The sequence below is a fragment of the Pteropus alecto genome, unplaced genomic scaffold, assembly GCF_000325575.1.
Source record: "Pteropus alecto unplaced genomic scaffold, ASM32557v1 scaffold72, whole genome shotgun sequence".
NCBI classification, from domain to species: Eukaryota; Metazoa; Chordata; class Mammalia; order Chiroptera; family Pteropodidae; genus Pteropus; species Pteropus alecto.
The window spans coordinates 5,253,918-5,273,642 of record NW_006436811.1 but is presented as its reverse complement, the minus strand read 5'-3'; positions in this window follow the sequence as shown (position 1 = coordinate 5,273,642).

Genomic DNA, 19,725 nt, shown 5'->3' with positions numbered 1-19,725 from the left:
TGGATGTCTTTCCAGTTGCACATAGAATTTTTGCAAAATATGACTTTGTATTACATGAAAGAAACATTATAATCTCTCAAATGTAAATGATACAACCAGCATTATCTAATCACAAAGCAATAAAAATTAATGTTAATTTCTAAAAATATTAACAACAAAAATATAACAATGAAAAAACTTCATTGAATTGGAAACCTAAAAGAAACACTAGTGTACATTATTGGTACAAAATATAATTTGGAAAATATCTAGAAAAAATAGTAAAATTTTATATATAAGAATCTATGGGACATTGCTAAATCAATGCCTAGAAATAATTCATAGAAATCAATACTTCTACAGTTTAAAATGAGCAAAAATGTAAATGAAAGACTTAATTATAAAAGAACAAAGGAAAATAAAGAACATATAAAGAATCAAAACTAATTATTTGAAAAACAGTGCTAATTTAAACAATTTTTGTGGTTTGTTTACTTCTTATGGATCTCATAAAGCAAAGAGGGTAGCAGGCTTAAAACTACAAGGAGAAATGGTGAGGAATTCCATATGGAGAGGAAGCCTGATATATTTCTAGGAACAATGATGAGTTGAATTAGATTCAAAATTATTTCCTATTCGAGTGATAAAAGTTCTATTTTGTACATAGAAAGTCAGTATCAGTCTACTACACATGAACGTTACATACCTAGTATTGCAATAAATGAAGGAAAAGGAATGAACATCTTGGTGTTCCAGGCAGTGACCAGGGATAAAGGGAGCAGAAACCTGAGGCTGACCTAGGACAATGGTTATGAGTTCAGCAACAGTGGGTAAGTGAACTGCAGAGAGAGGAGATTCAGAAGTAAGCATAAAGCCAACCATTCTTTAATATCACAGGTGACCACTGACATATGTAGTAAAGGGATTGGTGGGTAAAGAATACGGTCCTCTACATATAGAATGAGTACTTAAGCAATTTAATTTAGTTGGTAAAGAGAAGAGAGATGCCATAAAGCAGCAAAAACTTTGTGATATTCCAATATATGTATATGTAAATTGTATAAAACATTTTGACATATTTTACTGATTTGGATTTATTAGAGTTAGAAGTCTTCGTCCATAAAGAAACAAACCAAGAAAACTCAAATTCTTCATTGTTGTCTCTAGGGAATCAGTTACCTTTGGAATAAATAAAATACATAAAATAAAATAAAACAAAATAAATAAAATAAAATAGGTTATTTTTCTCCTGGGGGCTTAGGTAGAACGAGGTAGGTGAATTTAAACATGCAAACACATATTCTAAGATAATATATTATTTTTCCCATTGGTCATTTCAGTGTTCGGTAGACTCATAGTTTGATAGACTCACACAGGATGTTCAGAATATTTCTGTTTTCTTTTTTGGTCTCTGACCACTTTGATTAATACTCTTTATCTACAGTAGATCAGTCATGCACTGTACAGCTGAAACAGTTTGCAGGTATCAAAGGGAAACTGGCACTGCATGTTATGTTCGAAATCATGTGTGACAGAACTGTTTTATTGTTCTCCCAAATCTGAAATAGGTCTCTATTTAACTAGGAAATGTTTCCCTATAAATTGACTTCTCTTTCACATTCCTACTTACCACAGCCACGATGTCTGTCACTGAGAGATAGAAAAAGCGCCCATGTAGGGGATGATATTGTAAGCCCCTCACTTGATAATGTCGTCTTCAGCTTCCTTAGCTAATTAATTTTTTTCATTTACTGTTTGTTTTCTTTCACAAAAATATGTATGACTTACGAATTTGAGACAACCTTATTTTTTGAAGGAATTCAGGGTTGACCATATGTCAGATATTTACAACACTGAGGAAGTTCTAAACTGCTACAGTTTTGGTTAATTCAGCTTCTTAGTTAAGGTATTCTATTATTCATTGATCACTTATACTTCTAATCTATAGAATCTTTTCTTTTCAATAGATGAGTCCTTTTCTTTTGAATGAATGGCTGAAATATCTTACAGATACTGATTTTCTAATATATCTGGATGTTTGTATTATACAAGCAATTAAATTTATATGAAGTGCATCCGAGAATGGTATTCTCTCCTGTGACTCATGCAATTACCCTGTAGAGCTTTAATATCTGACGATGATTTTTTTTTTTTTTTGTAATTAAAATTTAAGTGTCAGGTCCTACAACTCTTGGCATATAGTGAGATGCCATTTAACTGAGTACTATTTCATTGTAACTCTGTCATATTCCAACATAGTAAGTCTTAATGGAAAGACTTTGGTTGGATGCAGAGTCATTATAATTCCAGTGCTGAGTTTTAGTTATCAAAGGAGTAACATGTGATATCAAGAACAGCAGATACAACACAATCGAATGTGATTGAATTAACAGTGCTGCAACTAGACTCTTTTTATTTTCTGTTCATAAAAAAATTCTAAATTAAAAAAATTTTTTTCTAACTTCCAATATTCTATCAATTTATCCTTTGGTATGATTGACATGATTTTTCTATCATCCCATTTCAATTATATTCATGTTTACTGATTCATAAAATAATATATTGTTGTATGTCTATCCTGTGAAAAGCATTTTAAACATATTTTCTAAAGCATGGGACAATACATGAATATTTTATGACACGTGTGTATGATATAAACAATATTAAAAGAATTATGTGTGCAATTATTTAACTGGAAGTAAATTTACTATTAGTGCTGCTGAAGAAAGTGATATATAACCTGAAGCTGGGAAAAAATTAGGACAATAAAGGGGTAAAGAGGATATGGAAGGCAGAAACTTCCAAAGGACTCTGGTTTTTAGACTAAGGAGGAAATTACAAAAAAAAAAAAGAAAAACCTCTATAGAAGGGGATGCATAATTCTGCATATGGATTAACACAAATTCTGTGCTAAATCTCAAGTTGTTCATGTATGCAACAGACATGAAGCAATGTAGAAAAGATTTGATAACTGAACTACAGTATAAACTCTGACCATGTAATTTCAGTCATATGTGGGATGTGAAAATGAAAGAAAAAAATAGATTAAACAGGCAAACAGACTCATGGACACAGACAGCAGTTTACTGATTACCAGAGGGAAAGCAGGGAGAGGAGAAGGTAGATAATGATAAAGGGGGTCAAATATGAAGTGACGGAGGGAAACTTAACCTTGGATGGTGAACACAAAATGAAACAAAAACAGAAACAAAAACAAACAAAACTATGACAACTCTCAGAATAACCCATGAATGGTGGATTGCAGGGTAGACCCAAAGAACAATGCAAAGTTTTCAATAACTGCACTGATATTTGAACCCACAGAAGATGAGACACAAATTGCTGCCTGAATCTCTATAGGATGGAAAAAAAGATCTAACAAACAAAAACAACACAACAACCATAACAACAAAAACCTTCTCTAGAGAATTTGTAACAAAACCCAAAGCTGATAGTATAGTATTCAAAATATACAAGCTACCATCTAAAAATGGCTAGACAAAGAAAGGCCCAGGAATATCTAATAAACATTCAAAGGAAAATTCTGTCAGTAAATGCAAACCTGAGAACCCAGATGTTGGAATTATCAGACTTCAAAGCAGCTGTTTGTTTTAAGCATGCTCCAAGAAGTTAGGAAGCACAATTTTGAAACAAATTGATGCAGAAAGTCACCCTAGAAAACTGAAAATATATAAAATGATACAATAGCAATTTTAGAACTGAAAATTATAACTCAAAAAATATCACTAGATGAGATCTGTAGTAGAATGGAGAACACAACTGAAAGAGTCAATGACCTTGAAGATAGAACAATAGTTATCCTATTTGAAGAGCAGAAAGACAAAAGATTGGGGAGAAAAGGAATAAAGCCTCAGAAACCTGAGGAATGATATTAAAAGTCTAATATTGGTGCCATTGAAATCTCAGGGATTTCTCAGATTGCTGCAGAAAAAAAAAATAAATATTGGTAACTTCCCAAATTTGTTAAAGGACATGACCAAGAGGATCAGGAAACCCCAAACAGGATAAATTGAAAGAAAAGCACACCCCGAAATATCATAATCAAACAGCCAAAAACCAAAGATAAAAGAAAAATGTTTTGAAAGCATCCAGAAGAAAAAAATACCTAATGCATGTAAGAGAATAATAATTCAAGTGTCTGAGCTTCTATTCATAAATGAAAGAAGCCAAAAGACAGTGGAACAATATTTTTTAAAGTGCCAAATGAAAACACTGTCAACCTATAATACTATATAAGGCAAAAATATATTTTGAGAAAGATGGGTGAGATATCTGAAATTTGCAGATATGGGAAAACTTAGAATTTGTTAATGACCAAATTGCTCTAAAAGAAATTCTTAGGGAGGTTCTATAGTCTGAAGGAACATGATACAAGAGGGAAACTTGGTACTTCTTGAATAAAGAAAGAATGATAGTAAAAGTCAATATCTGAGTAAATATAATAAACTGTTTTTCTCATCTCAAATCTTGAAAAATATGTGTGACACTGAAACTATAAAATTGATCTCTAGTAATATTCTGGATATAATATCTAACACTGGCAATGTTTAAGTTTTCTCTCTTCCCTGATCAGTCTGGTTAGAAATGTGTCAAATGTGTTGATATTCTCAAAAAATTAGCTTTACCGTTCCATTGATTTTTCTCTATTTTGTTGTTCTTTGTTGTCTATTTAATTATCATTTTCTCTTTATTGTTTTCCTTCTTTAAGTTTGTTTAACTTGATAATTTTTTTGAATATATAATCTCATTTATTTGAGATATCTATTTTTATAGAGATTCAGCTCTGATTTTTCTTCTAAGTGCCGGCTGCTTTAGTAGAATACCACAAATGTTTATGTAGTTTACTATTTACATCCACTTCAAAATACTTTCCATTTTCTTTTGATTTCTTTTTTGATGCATGGATAATTTAGAATTGTCATTTACTTGACAAATATTTAGGAGGTTCCAGATATCTTTCCATTAATCAGTTCTAGTTAATGATATTGTGAAGAGGATATACACGTTTCAAACCTTTTTAATGTACTGAAATGTGTTTTATAGTTTAGAATATGCTCTGTCTTAATAAAAGCAACATGTACTTGAAAAGAATGTGTTCTATTTTTAGGTGGAGAATTTGAAGTAAACATCAGTTAGGATAAATCAGTTTATATTGTTTTTCATATCTGTACTCTTACTAATTTTCTGTTCACTTAATTTGTCAAATATTTAGATGGAGTGTTAAAATATTTCATTATAATTAAGGATTTGTTTATTTTTCCTTTGAATTATCTCAGTTTTTACTTCATACGGATCTCTGAAATTATGTTTATATGTTTAGGATTGTAACACTTTCTCAAGGAGTTTACCCCTTTCTCAAATGAAATGACTACCTCAGGAAATATTATTTTTCTTTGAAATTTACTTAATTTTAATAGAGCAACTTCAGTGTGTTGATATTTGGATTAGTGTTAGCATGATATATCTTTTTCCATCCTTTAACTCCTCTGTCTTTGTATTTAAAGTGGCTTTCTTGTAGGCAGCACATCATTTGGTCTTGCTTTTTTATTTAGTGTTATAATCTTTGCCTATTAATTGGGGAGTTTAGACTATTCATATTTAATATATTATTGAAATGGTTGGGTTTCCATCTGCCTCTGTTGCTATTTGTTTTCTATTTCTTATATTCTATTCTTCTAATGATTTTTATATTTTATATCCTTTTTGTATTTTTTAAACATAACAATTGAATAGGACAGTAAAAAAAAACAAAAAACTGATTATTCACTATAGGGAGTTTGTTCTACAATGAAGATGTTAGTTTGATGAGAAGCTTGGTTGCAGAGGGAAGGAGGCGATTATGCTGCCAAACAATATAGATCAAGTTAAGCATTTAAATTTTTATCTTAACAGAAACTTTATCCAAGGTCATTGAAATTCAAATGTTGAAAAGATGAGGTTTGCATTTTAATTAGACCCTCTGATTTGCATTTGAAGAAAACCTTGTAGATGATGTCTACAATACTGAGAAAATATTTAATGAAACTATCACATAGAAGATTACTACTATGTGGCATAAACCAATAAAAAACAGAAAAGCAATAGAAAAAAATCAATGAAACCAAAAGTCAGTTGATTGGTCACATAGAAGATTACTACTATGTGGCATAAACCAAAAAAAACAGAAAAGCAATAGAGAAAAATCAATGAAACCAAAAGTCAGTTGATTGCAAAAAAAAGATCAATACAATTGACAAATCTTTAGTTAGACTGATTAATTAAAATGGGAGATACAAATTATCAATATAAAGATTGAAAGAAAAGACATCATTACCAACCTTATGGAAATTAAAGGTTAATTTCACTTTATGAACCACTTTATGCCAATAAAATAGATAAATGACAAAATTCCTAAAAAGGCACAAATGACCATAACTGATTCAAGAAATAGGAAAATATGAATAAATCTATAAACATTAATGATATTGAATAAAAACCCAAGGCTCAGGTGACATTATTGTTGAATTCTTTCAAATATTAAAGGAGAGAATGTTTTAAAAAAATCTTTCAGAAAATGTATGAACAGAGACTGTTTACTAGCTTATTCTATGAGACCAGTATTACCCAATACAAAAGCCAGGCAAATATATCACAATAAAATGCACAATAAAACTACAGAGCAATGTCTCTCATGAATACAAATACAAATACTTAACAAAATATTAACAGATTTTTAATAAAACTTAAGAAGTATCCCAGGAATGTAAGTTTGTTTTAACATGCAAAAATTAATTAATGTAATATACCATATTGATGACATATGAGAAAAATACCATCCCAGTAAACACAAAAAATGTTTTAATAAAATCAAGTAATTATTCATGATAAAACTCACAATAAACTAGGAATAGAAAGGAACTTCTTATTCTGACAAATTATATCTATGAGATTCTTAGATCTAAGTCATACTTAATCATGGCACTGATGATGTCTTCTCTCTTCATAAGTGTCAGGATACAAGGTTACAAAAAACAGTTGTGTATCTCCATGTCATCTATCTGTGCAAATGGAAGGACAAAACAAATCACAGATCCAGAGAAAACAAGTGTGTATTAGTTAAAGGATTTGTAACCAGAATATATTTCTATTATTATTCTATTATTTCAATGTCTGATTACTGTAGCTTTATAATAAGCTTTGAAACAATATAATAAGTTCTCTAACTTTGTTCTGCTTTTGAAAAATGGTATTGGCTATCTTTGGTTCTTTGTACTTTATTGCCAATTTTAGGATCAGTTTGTCGATTTTTATGTAATTTGATAGATATTACATTAAATTTATAGGCAATTTGGGGGATAATTGTCATCATAATATTGACTCTTCTAAACCATGAACATGGTGTGTCTTTTCATTTCTTTAGATCTTCTCAACAATGTTTTGTCATTTTCAAGGTATATATCTTGCACTTCTTTTACTAAATTTATTCCATAGTATTTTATTTTTGAGACTATTATAAAATGAAGATTTATATTAAGAATGCTAGTTGCTAATATATAGATATTTCATCTATAGATATGAGCAGCTAATAAGTACATGAGAAATGCTCAACATTATTAATCATTAGGGAAATGCAAATTAAAACTTCAGTGAAATACTATTCACATCTAATCAAATGGCTATCACCAAGAACTGATAGTACCATGTGTTGGTGAAGATGTGGAGAAAGAGGTGAAAATGTAAAATAGTGTGGCCATATGGAAAACAGTTTGGCCTTTTCTCAAAAAGTTAAATATATAATGTAGTAACATACAATCCAATAATTCCTTTCTTTGGTATTTATTCAAGAGAACAGAAAACATTTGGCCCTACAAATTCTTGTACATAGATGCCTATTGCAGTATCATTTACAATAGTCAAAATCAGAAAACTCTCTAAATGTTCATCAACTGGTAAATAGACAAGCACAATGTGCTATATAACCAGAAATGTTAAAACATAGATAAACCTCAAAGATTTTAAGTAAAATCACTAGACACAAAAACTACATAATGAATCTAAAAATTCTATTGAAGGCAAATTTCCAGAAAATGAAAGCAGATTATTTGCCCAGGACAAGGAGTGGACAGGGTGATTGACTGCAAATGGCAGAGTGAAGTTTTGATGTGATGGCCACGATCTATAACTAGATATTAGTGATGGTTGTGTAACTATAAATTTGTTAGAGATCACTGAAATATTCACTTCTACTGGAAGAATTTTATGGGTTGTAAAAGCTGTTAAAAATCTTTTAATGATTTAAACATAATTGTAATAGTTCTTTGAAGATTCTCATAATACATGCTTTGAAGTCTTTGCTAACCCCCACCTTGCTGCTGGCTGAGCTACACAGGGATGAGGGAACTACTTGGGCAGTTAAATTGAGACTCCTCTCATGTGAGACTGCTGTTTTCTTGGGGATTTCCACATATATATAGTTTGAGAATCAGTTGGGGACCTGGGAAAAGTTTGTACTTAGATTTTTTTATCCTATTCCGGGGATTTTCTCCCTAATTTTTCAGCAGCTCTACTGTTTCATTACTGTCTTCTGATATTTAGATCTAGCAACGTGGTGAGTTTTCACTGCAAAATCTGATAGAAATGAGAGTACCTTCAGGCCCCAAAAGCCACAGACTCACAATTCTTATATGTCATAGTCTCATTTGTTTAAGAGGAAATGCTCTGCCAACTGCTTAAGCACTTTCTGGTATTTTAAAATCTTTTTTTTTTTAAAGTGTACTCCTAGGGGATAGGTCTTTATTTTCTTTTAAATTGAAAAAGCTTGTTCAAGACAAACACAAAGCACTCAGATATGACTGGAGAATGAGTGAAAATATTTTACTTGAAATTTTATGAGAACATAGTGAGAAAAATGATCTTTCTAGTGCAAATGTGGTGAAGAAATTGAGAAGGAGTTTTTAAAAAAATATTTTTATTTTTTAATTATAGTTGGCATGCTATATTATATTAGTTTTAGGTGTACAACAACATAGCGATTGACATTTATATAACTTAGAAAGTGATCACCCTGATAAATCTAGTACCCATCTGACACCAACATAGTTATTATAATATTATTATAATATTATATTCCTTATGCTATACTTTACAGCCCCATGACTATTTTATAACAACCGGTTTGTACTTCTTAATCCCTTCCCCTTTTTCACCCCCCTCCCATCTGGCAACCATAGAAATGTGCTCTGTATCTACGAGTTTGTTTCTGTTTTGTTTATTCCTTAGATTCCACATGTAAGTCAAATCATATGGCATTTGTCTTTCTTTGTCTGACTTACACCACTCAGCACAATACCCTTTAAGTCCATCCATGCTGTTGCGGATGTCAAGATTTTATTCCTTTATTTATTTGTTTATTTTTACCATTCTTTTTTCTCTATTCATTTATGCATTGATGGACACCTAGGTTGTCTCCATATCTTGGCTATTTGTAAATAATGCTTCAATGAACATATGGATACACGTGTCCCTTCATAGTAGTATTTTGGGATTCTTCCGATAAATAGGGAGTAAAGTTTTGCAACCATACATTGGTAATAAAGTACTCTGGTATATCTTAATTTCTCCTTTATCTGTCTGTATATAATTAGAAAAATGTTGGAAGTTTTGTATAAACTTTGGTGTTTTAATTACAAGAACTAAGAAGAGAAGTCAAGTTACCTTAAACAAAAAGGAATTTATTAGAAAATATTAGGAACACATGGAATAGATGGCAAGGCTGGCTAAAGTAGGCCTGAGTATGACAAAGGTCCCAATAGCTTCCAGGGGGCACAGAAGGAAGAAGTGAAAAACAGTTGACCAGTCAAGGTGCATGAACTTGGTGAACGGATCACAGCAGACTTGTCTTTTATTCACTCAAGATTCAAGTGGTAAAGACTGGACGGGCCATCTCAGGTCATATATCCACCTTGACTTTACCGGAATTCACAGGAAAGGCTGCACAAAGATTGCTTTCAATACTCACAGAGAAGTATCTGAATTTAATTTTCTCCAGTCTACACAGAAGATAGAAGAGGCACCTAAAAGACAGTTGTGATTCTATAAGGCCATAGATACATAGTCCAAAAATTTGGTGATTTTTTTTCTCTCTATCATTATAATGAAGTTGTATGGTCTACTTATGCAACTTACAACTCCCAGTATATGGAAGTGCCTATTTGCATAGGAAGTAAATATTTATTAACCGACTTAGCATCCTATTAAATAGAAGCCCCTAAAAATTGAATGAGAAAAGTTTTATTCTTAAATTTTAAAACTGATAGAATTTATGATATTCTTATACTTTTATTTTAATATGATTAAGCAACCTAAATAATGAGTAAGTTATTCCATTACGTAGCTTTCCCACTTACTTTTAATGTTTTAATAATTGAGGGAAAAAAACATTATAAATTGACTGGAAAAGCAGAAAATGAACTCAAGCATGTCTGTAACAGATGGTAAAAACAAACACATCATTGTTATCATTTTATCATTTCTCATTAAATTCATTATTGATTCTAACACTTATATTTGCTCCATGTTTCCCAAGATGGAAGAAAAAATGGTTTGTATATTACTCAAGGGGAGAGAGGAATACTTTTGATAATATTTACACATAAGGAATCAGATGTGATTACTTATAGTTACAGACCCTTGCTATTCACTTAATATATCTGGAGACAGACAGGGAACTGAGTCCTGAAATAGGCTGTAGGAAAAACGTAGGAGAAGCATGGTGAAAGCAACAGGTAGAATGAGACGAATTCACCCCACTTTCCAAAATAAGTAGTAAGTGTCTAGAAAAATGTTCAACTATGCTCATATTATTTTATTCAGAGCAACAGTGGAGAGTTTTCATCTTGCTTTATTGAAATAGTCCCTTAAATAAGAACCATTGAAACATTCTAAAAGCAAAATTAATTATAACATATTAATCTTTTAAGGAAGCTGGTAATGTATTAATTTCTGAGTAAGTGCCAAGTAAGAATTATTATATGTGTATCAATGGCATTTAAAATTAGTCAATCTCCTGAGTTTTGTTATAACCTAATCTATTTTATGCTTACACGTCCTCCAAGTTATTCTTTGCCAACATGAATAAGAAATTCACATGTTAGTCATGTTAGCCGTAACTCATCTAAAATGAATTTCCCTACTTTAGGCTACCAGTGTGAAATCCTCAAAAAACCGCCATCCAACCCCATGAGAATCATGTAAATGACACACGGTCACATCATTATGGAACAGACTTTATGGCATCTCTTGGATCCTTTACACATTAGGTGGTTTGTCTTGTGAATTCAAAACTGCCCCAATATCTGAGAATGTCAATATTCTTTAAAACCAAAGTAGAGAAAGAAAAGAAAAGAACAAATGCCAAAAAAGCTTTTGGTTTTTTTTAGAACAGACTTTGGGAGGGTCAGGGGAGAAGAAGAAGAAGAAACTGACAGGAGGATATAAGAAGATTTAAAGAAAATTCCTTTTTTTTTTTTTTTAACTTTTTAACTTTTAAACTTAAAAAAAAAACCCAAACTTTTATAGAAAGATGAGAATTAATTGGTTTCACATCCTGATATCATCTCATAAATTTAGTTCCATTTAAAAAGACAAAACCCAGTAGGAAATCTTGTTCATGGAAGAAACATGCTTCAATATGCCCAGTCAGAGCAAGATGAAAGGCAGTGATTGGTAAGAGACATAAAATTTTATCTTAGAAATACATTTAAAAATAAAAATTTTATGGAAATCCCCACACTTTACGAATAATAAGCAGCCTGACAATACAAATAAATAAGCACACTTTCTATTTGTAAAGAAATTGGTTATTTTTTTCAAAACTCACATTTTCTTGTTTTATGTTTTATGAGTGTAAGTTAAACAGAGTATCATTAACTACAATTGCAGAAGAAGAAATAATAATTCTGGAAAATGAATTAACTTGATTTATATCACATAGTTACATAGGAATAGAATCAGATACAGTATCCCACTTTCTGAATCCTGGTCTAGGAATTTTATTCTATATTATACTGCCTGAGTACTGCTTGTTTAAGTAATAGAGGATCAAGAAAGCTAAATGCATTTATATTTTATTATCTTGCACTGTGGAAAGCACACAGAGGTAAAAATATAGATCTACATCTGGTGGTCTGCAGAGCCCTTGAACTTGTGGATTAACATTGAAATGTACCACCAAATATGACAGAATTATCTTGTAATGGAAAATGTTACTTTCTGTAGTTGGGGTAGGTAATAGGCACTAAAGAAAGCAGAAGATTAATAATATTAATTTGAATAATTAGAGAAATAAAAACAGAAGTAGTTACATCCTAACTGTGTTCCACATGTTTGCTAAATCTTAAATTCGTAATGAAAAATAATCGTCGTGCTCCATTAAAGAGCATCACACTTTACCAGGTGTCGAAGAGCTAAAAAAAGATAACAAATGATCTCTGCTCCTCAGAATATTTTATCCTTTTTGGATTTATCAAGATCTGTGTTAACTTATAGCAACTTATCTATTAGTCTTTTCTGCTCTTATTTTTATTATTTAATAAGGTAAATCTTGAAGCTTAATATTTTATTTGTTCTGTATATTACAAATAAGTAATAAACCAGTTTTTTTCCATAGTGCATTCAATAGAACTTTTTCTTCTAAACAATAAACAATCTGATAAATATTATGAAAAAAGACCAGAGGGTCGTTGTCAAGTAATTTTGCATATAAATTAAGCAAAATAAATTTGTTACCTTAAAGTTAAAGTAAAACAGCTATTATAACTTTAGCACTTTTCCAAACACTTAACAATCTAATCTTTACAAATGCCCTAGTGGGGAATAAAATGCAAAATGTCTCTTCCAAAGCAGTTATAATCTAGGAAGTGGCACGTTAATGAAACTTTTGCCTTGGTATACCTTTGTCATCTTAGACAAATTACATTAACGCTTGTAACTTCAGATAAGTTGCTTGACTTTTTGATGTTTCATTAGTAACAGTAAGTAATGTATACAGTTTTCAGGTACCTTATAATTTATTACTCTTAAAATAAATACTTCCATGAAACCTCTATGTCAGAGAGTATATCATTAGACTATTATTTCATAATACATCTATTTAGACCACTGTAATATTTCATAGTTAGCAATCTAAGCAATCAAAATTGTTAGGCAAATGACACATACCAAATCGTTTCATTTTATTTACACATCCACATACAACAATAAAATTATGAGAAGGAGGCAATTATGGCCAGTGCTAACTTGATGAAAGAGAAATGTTATTTGTCTCACATTTCACAGTCAGGAAAAGGAAAACCTAGGGTTTGAACTTATGTCTGGCTGGTTTGAAAATTAACGCAATTTATATTATACCATGCAAAATTTCTAAAATGAGTAAGTGCCTATCAATACCGAGTGCATCCATCCTGCACTAATTTTGTTTACACTAAGGTTGTTTGTTGTCCCTTAGGCTGGCCTTATGATATTCTTCAAGTCAAGCACTAGGTTTTATTCATACCGAGGCTTCATATTATTATTATTAAGCCTATGGCATGGTGAGTTTCTCATAAGAACTTGTCCAATGAATGATTGTCCACTCTAAATGGGAAAGATGAAGAGAAGGAATGAAGTAGATAGCACAAGACCTAGGGAAGTGGGAAAAATGTCTAGTGAAATGCTTAAAATTGGGGTAGCCAAATATATTATAATAATGGAATTGACTACCATTTAATATTCAAATGGTTACTTTGCTTTCCTGAGATTTAAACCTGTCCTTTCTCTCATTAATCTTTTAAAAATTCTGGTGCACTCCTACATCAAACTACAAAGTTTTCGTACAGCAAAGGAAACCATCAACAAAATAAAAAGACAACTGACTGATTGGGAGAAGATATTCACAAATGATACATCTGATAAGGGGTTAATATCCAAAGTATATAAAGAACTCATACAACTCAACAACAGAAAAACAAACAATCCGATTAAAAAATGGCAGAAGACCTGGACAGATATTTCTCCAAAGAGGAAATAGAGATGGCTAATAGACATATGAAAACATGCTCACTGTCACTAATCATCAGAGAAAAGCAAATTAAAACCACAATGAGATAACACCTCACACCTGCCAAAATGACTGTCATCAATAAATAAAAAACAATAAGTGCTGGCAAGGATGCAGAGAAAAGGGAACCCTCATACATTGTTGGCGGGATTGCAAATTGGTACAGGTGCTATGGAAAACAGTGTGGAGGTTACTCAAAAAATTAAAAATGGATATACGTTTTGACCCAGCAATTGCATTTCTGGGTATTTATCTAAAGAAAACCAAAACAATAATTTGCCCATCTACAGATGACTGGATAAAGAAATTATGATTCATATGTACAATGGAATATTACTTAGCCATTAAAAAAATCCTACCATTTGCAATGACATGGATGGACCTATAGATTCTTATGCTGAGTGAAATAAGTCAGACAGAGAAAGATATGATTTAACTTACATGCAGAATCTGAGGAACAAAAAGCACAAACTAATCAAAAACAGACTCACAAATATAGTGGACAATTTGGTGACGGACAGAGGGGAGGGAGTTTGGAGGACTGGGGCAATGGGGTGAAGGGTTAAAGAAGTACAAATTCGTAGTTGATAGTTGGTCCCAGGGATGGGGAACACGGCAGAAAGAATGCAGTTAGCATTAATATGTTTGCTAAGTGGACCAGGGGAGGGAGGGTACAATTGGGGGGATCTTTTTATGAATTATATAGATGTATAACCAATGTACTTTATACTTGAAACTAATTTAAATAAATAAATAAATTTAAAAAAATTATGTTGCACTTATGAATTATTTGGATGATATTCATCGTGGGGAGAATTTAAAGAAGGGAGTTCATTTCTATGGATCTGCATGGTACAGAATGGAGTCAGAAGTAATTGAGACAATATAAATTCTATGAAAATTTGCAGAAATGTTAGGTATGGCTGAATCTTTTAAGAAATTTCTTTATGCCTTTGTTGTCTGGGTTATTGGATCTGCACAATTCATTGAGTTTCTTACGATAATTGAATATAACAAATGCGTGCATATAAAACTGTATACAAATGTTACTTTAAGCAAAACAGAATTGTTTTATATCAGGACTTACTTTTTTACATGAAACTTAAAGGATATAAAATATTTTTTTGTGAAGAGCTTACATATTTTTCATTAGAGAATTTGATCTCTTGGCAAATTATGTACCGCCTTTGTGATTCTATACGGGTGACAGAATATTTTCTCTCTTGGCTGCCACAGGCATAGAGCCAATGATTCTGAATCCAAATATAACTTCATGTGAAGCCTCGAAAAGACATGCTAGAATATGAAGTGATACTGTTTTGCTTATTAAAATGAGTTTATTTTATAAAATTTGGAATTTTAAAGTGACACATGAACATCTAAAACTAAAGATAAGATAAAATCCAAATTCCCTCCAAAATATTATTAAATATAATTATACAACAAACATATAATAAATATATAATACTATACTACAGAAAATATATAATGTTATAACAAATAACATGATGAATGTAATGGATGGAATCACAACATAATATATGAAAAAGTTGTTTAGGTAAAAATGTCCTTGTTCCTTTTCATTTCTCAGTTACATTGTAGCCAATTTAAAAATATATATATATAAATGTGCTCAGGTTGCTTCTCTTCTCTTTTTTAATACTCTTCACAGCTCTTAAGATAAAAATCAAAATATTTTACTTCTTTTACAAGGTTTTACATGATCTGGTTTCTGTCAGTTTCTTCAGAATCCTTGCTAATCGGCCCCTCCATCCCTCTTGGCTAATCACTCACCTTGATCTTATTTTAGCCATCCTATATTCTACTTTAGGATTGCTCGAAGTTATTTCTCTTTCCTCATTTTGCCTCTTTGCCCAGTAAATTTTGTTCGTGATACCCCTTCCTTAAGGAAACTGCTAATTACCTAGATTTAGTCATATAACCCCTGCTTTATGTTCTCATGGCTTTCTCGAAGTTCTTATCAAAGTTGCTTACATAATTATTTATCTGTGTGCTCCTCTGACTGTAGTCCCCAAGGAGGCATATGTCATGACCAGTTAGCTCGCTACGTCGTTTCACATGTGTACCAGGGCTGTTCCTGACATTTGTGGAATAGAAGAATCTTCAATAAATATTTGACATGCCTGGCTTAAATAAGAACCTGATATTTATAATATTACAGAAATATTATCAATAATGTGATGAGATAATGAAAAGAAATTGCAAAACCACATTTAGCCAGTAGTAACTAAATGTCTGGTTTTAACATTTAATATTTCTACTTGAGTCTTGTGGTGCAAACTTAATGACATTTCCAAAGATCAATACAATAAGTTTAAGAGAGGTTAAATGACTCATTATTAAATGCAAAAAATTTAATATACACTTTTTAAAATCATATATTGATATCTTCTTTCAATGAACTTTATATGTTGATCAAGCTGGGTTTAAATAATAACTCTTTTCCTTATTAGTTAAAGAGTGTCAAAAGTCATGCTTCATGAATTCCACATCTAAGATAGAAAAGACAACATATCTTGGATTAGCCATCTTGGGATGCCCACCCTTAAGCCAAGCCACCACACTGTGAAGAAGCCCAGTTCATATGTAGGGGTTCCACTAAGAGCCCTGTTGAGGTCTCAAATGATACCCAGGATAAACTGTGAGAAATCTGAGTGAGGAAGCTTGTGAAGTGACTCAGGCTCTAGCTGTCTGATTGCAACTGCATGAGAAAAATCTGAGCAAGAACTACCTGCAGGAGTCCATTCAATCCATAGAATCATGATAACTCATAATAATAAGTGATTATCTTATGCTGCTCAGTTTTAAGAATGTTAACAGCAATAAATCACCGTCAAAGAAAAGAAATTATAGACATTTGACTAGGAACTATCCAAACTGAAATAAATAGAAAAATAAAAGCATCAATTACCTGTGGCGAAAGATTAAATGTTGTAATATAAGTGTAATTAAAGTCCAAGAAAAAGGAAGAGAGATAGAATATTTAAAGAAGTAATGGCCAGACATTATCATTTTGCTTAAGAATATAAATTTAGAGATCCAAGACCAATAAACCTAAAGCAGAAGGATCATGTAATTAAAACATATCAAAGCACATGGCAAATTGCTGACAGTGATAAAGAGGTAAATCTTAAAAAAGCCAGAGCAAAAGGAAATTCCACACACAGAGAAACCAGAGAAAGAATACATCTGTTATCAGATGGTATATATATCTAAGGACAGTCTTTACAGTAGTGAAGAACAAAACAAAAGCTTACCAATGTAAAATTAAATATTCATTGAAAATTCCTCACTGAAAATATGAAGATGAAACGTTTCCAGACAAGCACTAGCTGAGAGAATTCATCATCTAGCAGGCCTATACTATGGGAAATTTAAAGTAAGTTTGTCAAACAAAAGGAAAATAATGGTAGATGGAAATTTGCATATATGCAAAGAAATAAACAGTAAATAGAAAACAAAGGACAAGATAGCTTGTTGAAACAGAACTGTATCAACAATTCCAATAAATATAAATGATTTAAATACTCCAATTATAAGGCAACAAATATCAGCTTGGATAGATACATATGTTCATACATACGCTGTTTATGAGACGCTCACTTGAAATATAAAGATTCACATTAAAAGTAGAAGGATAGGAAACTGCCATAAAAATAGTAACTCAAACAAATTTTGAGTGCTTATATTAATATAAGCCAAAGTATATTTCAGTTAAGAAATTTTATCTAAGATAGAAGGGTCATTCCATCCAATAGAGACATAGCAGTCCTAAATATGTATTCACCTAATAATAGTGATTCAAAATACAAGAAGTATAAAGTGATAGAATTTAAGGGAAATTTATATATTAAGTGTTTATATTGTAAAATAAGTATTAAATGATCTAAACATCCACCTTAAGAAACTAAACAAAAAGAAACATAAAAATCCAATGTAAATAGAATAAAGTAAATAACAAAGATTGACAAAAATCAATAAAATTGAAAAAGAACAATAATAATAAATATTAAAGCTGGTTCTTAAAGAATCAATAAAATAGATAAATCTATAGCTGTATGGATAGATACGCACACAAACGTCAGAGACAGAGGGGAGGGATAACTGCATAACCTACTGATGTTAAAAAAAATAAGAGAATAATATCATTATTATATATCAATATATTTATCATGGTTTTAAATGCCTTGGAAGACATAAGCTACCAAAGCTTTCTCATGAAGAAACAGATAATCTTAATAGCTCTACATTTAGATGCTAATACTGCCTTCTCCAAATTTGCAATAATATACGCTTCTAATAATGGACCTCTATAGACTCACAGTGAATTGGAAATAATTTAACCTCTTTGTAGTAGAAAGTTTTCAACATAGATCCGTATCCCCTAATACGTTTGTCTATTTAATTTAACTGAAACTTATATTTGAAAAATAAACTACATTTAATACATTCTTTTTGCAATCAATTTCTTTTCCATCCTAACATTTTCTATAGAGAAGATTCTAAATAACTTTATTAGTATGCCAAAATATTTCTGTGAATTAAAAATTTAATGTGATCTCGCAGTTTTACTCTATAAATCTATGTTTTAAATAATGTCTTTAAGTGCAGCAATCTTTCTCCTGAGTATTTACACAAAAAACCTGAAAACATTTATCCTCAAAGATACATGCACCTCGATGTTCATTGCAGCATTATTCATGATGGCCAGGACATGGAAGCAACCCAAGTGTCCTACGATAGATGATTGGATAGAGAAAATGTGGTACATATATACAATAGAATAAGTTTGGTGTTTTAAATGATACAGGTCTAATTAGTATATAAGATAGATGGTCATTTGGCACTACACCAAAATTATAAATTAAAGAAGACTCTTGAAAATTTTAGCTTGATTCTTTTCTGTTTTCTGTGGCATAGGCTTCTTCTGATGGAAAATCATAACATGTGATTCAGTGAATTATAAATAAGGATATGTAGTATATATCCATTTTTAATAAAATCCAAGAGTCGAATAATTATGTTTAAATACTTTAATTAATCCCAAACTTAGCAGTCTATTATAGTATTCACCTTCTTTTCTTTTTCTTCTTCTTTTTTTTAATGCCTACAGCACCTATCCTATTCAAGTGCTAACCAAGCCTAACCCTGCTTAGCTTCTGAGATCAGAAGAGATTGGACACGTTCAGGGTGGCATGGCTGTAGACTCACCTTATTTGCTTTTGATAATTATGGAGTTATTTTAGTAACTTATCTTTAATTATTTTTTAATAAAACTATACATTCTGGAATATAACAAAATATATTTCTTAATCTCAAGAACAATAAGTTCAGATAGTTTGGGTTCATAGAGTGTGCCAGTGACTGGTAAACTGTTTGATCCTGTGTTATTTTTTAGAATGTCATTTAATGATAACTCCTAGGGTGTTGTTGGTGATTAAATAATTTATTGTATGTTAAGGATTTAACAGAATAAATTTAGAAATCTTAAATAATCATTTTTTTAAAATTTAATTTAATTATTAGTTTCAAGTATACAGTACATCAGTTAGACATTTTATAGTTTATGGAACTATTCCCCTGATTACTCTGTTTTCCCTCTGGCTCTACACATAGCTATTATATGCCAA